This window comes from Aotus nancymaae, unplaced genomic scaffold (assembly GCF_030222135.1).
Source record: "Aotus nancymaae isolate 86718 unplaced genomic scaffold, 86718_ANA_hifiasm-v0.15.2.pri h1tg000004l, whole genome shotgun sequence".
Taxonomy (NCBI): Eukaryota; Metazoa; Chordata; class Mammalia; order Primates; family Aotidae; genus Aotus; species Aotus nancymaae.
Window position 1 is genome coordinate 48997284 of NW_026988415.1, and position 3523 is coordinate 49000806.

General features: G+C 34.5%; 1 pseudogene; it reads right to left on the reverse strand.

The window, feature by feature from the left end:
• Nucleotides 1-1487: 1487 nt before the first annotated feature.
• On the reverse strand, nt 1488-3006 carry LOC105725088 (nck-associated protein 1-like; annotated as a pseudogene).
• Between the last annotated feature and the right edge of the window lie 517 nt (nt 3007-3523).

Below are 3523 nucleotides of genomic sequence, written 5' to 3' on the forward strand. Positions count from 1 at the left end.
AAATTTTTTTAATTTCCAATGAAGGAAACACCAGGACCAGGCTCTAAGAAGTTTTCATAGAAATGCCAAGAAACAGATTATTTCAGTCTTACTCAAAGTCTTCCATAAAATACCAAAAGCAAAACCCTCCTAATTCATTTTGCAAAGCCAATGTAGCATTTATATTAGAACCAGACAAGAAAATTTCAAACAAAAGCTTGTCTGCTTTTGGTGAGAATGTACTTTGTTCCCACCACTTTGCAAAGAAAGAATGCTGACCCTATGGATGAATAATGATATCAGTTATCTCATTTATGATTTATGATAACTTTAATTTCAAAAATAGAACAGAAACATTAAATGATAAACTTGAGACCAAGTTCCAGTAGGGGTATCATATGACAGTGAACAAAAAAAAATGCTTTGTAACTTTATTACATAATGGTGATCGGTTCCCTCTTTCATTTCATAAAGATTAATTCAAACCTTTAATGCTATCCTTTTCAAGTTCGCTTCCTCTTGCTTGCCTCCTGCATTTACTTCCTTTTTTCAGAGATAATACAGAAGGCATTGAGTCTAAAATCTCTTGATATTATTTCCCCTCCAACATTTATTTATATCTGTACATAATCTTAGCCTGTCTGCTCCCATTACAGAAAAAGCAACTGATGTAACCCCTTCACCTGTGCTATTTCGCATCTCCTCCATCACTTCTTTCCATCAATTATTCCCATTTTGTCCTGTATCTCCAACATTGCTATTTCCATTTGTTCTTTTTCAATTTAAGTTAATAACATCATCATCCATCCACTCATTTAGGCAAGTTGAAACATGAAAGAAGTTCCTGACACCCCACTCTTCCTTGCTCTCCCCCTTCCAAATCTGCACAATAGCCAGATCTTCTTGCCAATTATATCCCTTGAATATTTCTCACATTTTCCCTTTCCTTTCATTCCACTGACACAATCTTGGTTCAGACCTTCATCATCATTCATTTCTAGACAGATACGGTGCCTCCTAATTAATAGCATAGTTCAGAAGAAAAGCATGGACCTTGAAGTCAGTTCGTGTTCAGATATCAACAATATGTTTTGCTGTAATTGCCACTGTAGGGAAGTTAACCTCTTTAAACCTTATTTTCCTCAGCTGTAAAATGGAGATGGTAATGCTTGTCAATAAGTGTTGCTGTAGTAATAAAGGGAAGTTATGAATATAAAACATTTAATACTACACTTTGCACATTGTAAGCACTCAAGAAATGTGAAATCCCTGTCTTCTTATTACTTACTCTCCTCCAGCCCCTTTGCTACCCTGCCATGTGACTTTAATAGAAATCTGATATGTCACTTCTCTAATGAAAACCATTTGGTGGTTTCGGTTTGACCACATGTTCAAATTCAAACTCTATTAACTTAGGACATAAAACCCTTCATATGTTGACTGTCTATTCCTGTCTTCACTCGTGCTTCAAATTCATTAGCTTCTTGAAGACACAGAAGGAATTTGTCTTATCCATCTTTAAATCTCTGGGGTCTAACAACAGTGTTAGGTTCAAAATAAAGACTGTCAACAGATGATAATCTTTTAAAGAGTGCAGCCATCTGGTCTGGTTTGTCAAAGCTGGTCCACATTTGTGTTAACACATCAACATTCTCCACAAATTTCTTAAGTTTAGCAACTTGTGATGAAATATGACACATAAGGCTTTCAGTTAGGAACTTCATACCATATGGACTGAGTAGTTCTAATAGTGACCTCATTTCTGATATGTCAGAATATTCCTGTACATTGAATTCATTTTCTGTAGGTAATTTCACAAATGTTTTCATTGCAGGGAAATAAGCTACATGATCATAGCTGACTTATCTTAACAAAGTTTCCAAATACCAATTTGTGTATAGACTCGTAATGGTTGCTTCTCCATAGCTGCCTAAATGTTGTGTTTGTTGAAGAAAAACATCATTTAATACTCTTATAATATCAATCTACATGTAGTTTTATATTGGCTGGAGTATGGTCATGTGTGCTCTTACACCTGTTAGAAGCTCTGATGGTTTTGCATTTTGTGCGTGGCTCAATTATACATAATCATTGCAACAATTGACTTAGTAAAGAGGATTTCCAGATGGGAAGTCAAATATTCCCTTTACCTGGAGTAAAAGTATGTTTCCATAAAACCATGTTTGAGACACAGTTTATAAAGAAACATAACTCAGAAAGTGCAGGGTGCAGTTTGTCAAGTTTGGTTACAACCAGCCTGTTTTTCTTCATGTACTTAATGCCTTGTTTCTCTCTTTCTTACTAGTCTGTTTTGTTTTGTTTTGTTGATTTCTTATTCACTGCTTGACTGATGGTTTTGACACAATGCTTGGGCAGCAACTGGTCACTAAGAGTACACTATTCTGTGCAAATATCTGTGATGATATTTCAAGCTTGTTTTGCCATTTCATCTAGAAAGATATTACATAAGGAAAGACTACATTCTACAAAATGATGTAACTCTCTGCACACAGTTCATGAATGCAACGGATAAAATGAGTGCAAAGTAGTGAAAATGCAGTTCAGTATCTTGACTGAGAAAGTAACTCCAAACACTGTTAAAGCATCTTCTCAGGAGCATGAGTATAAAAGCAAAATATGTAGAGCTTTGATGTTTTCGGTGACATTTCCACCAAAGAATCTCCCTTTCTGTATGAAAAAAAATTACTGTATTCATCATGTTTCCAAGTTCTCTGGGATCTGAAAGACCAAGTGAAGCTTTAGAGACACTAGTATATGCCTGTAACCTAAACCAATCTAATCTCATTCCTCTGAAATCAAGTATTTCCCCATCTTCAACTTATTTTACATTTACAAAAGTCATAGTGTTAACAACAGAGGACACGATGATTGAGTCATCTCCGGGCCAACAGAAAGATTCTGCATGAGTTCATTGAGGACAACAGCATCAAAGCCAGAAAGACGCTGCATGTAATACCTCTGCATTATAGATCCATATTTTAAAACACTTCCCAAACTAAATACCATAAAACTACACAACATTAAAAATGATAAAAGACTGCTTAGTATTAGAACCAGATCATGTCCTGAAATTCTGAAACCAGCAGCATAGGTTGTTGTTTCTATGAAGCCTAGTGATATTTTTAGACTAAATTCCATGGTGCCCTGTTTGCATTAGCACAACCATTGTACTCTGCTGTATAATAAACAGTCTTAGAGATTTATCAACTATTGATACAAATGTTAGTCCCTAACCACTTTTTATATGTTTTAAAATTTGAAAAATCAAGTGTACCTGCCATCACATAAAAATAAACATTAGACTGTATCACAAAAAAAAAGATACTTTTGAAATACAGAATAAATTTTCATTCAAATACAAATTTAACTTTTGAATGAAATCTACTTTCTAACTATAAGCTAGTTGGTATTTGGAAATTCCTTGAGTGGATTTTGATGGAAGATACAAGTTGCTATTAAATTTTTTTAAAAACGACACTTCTGTTTTGACATGTTTGTTATTTTGTGATCATAGGCATCGTCA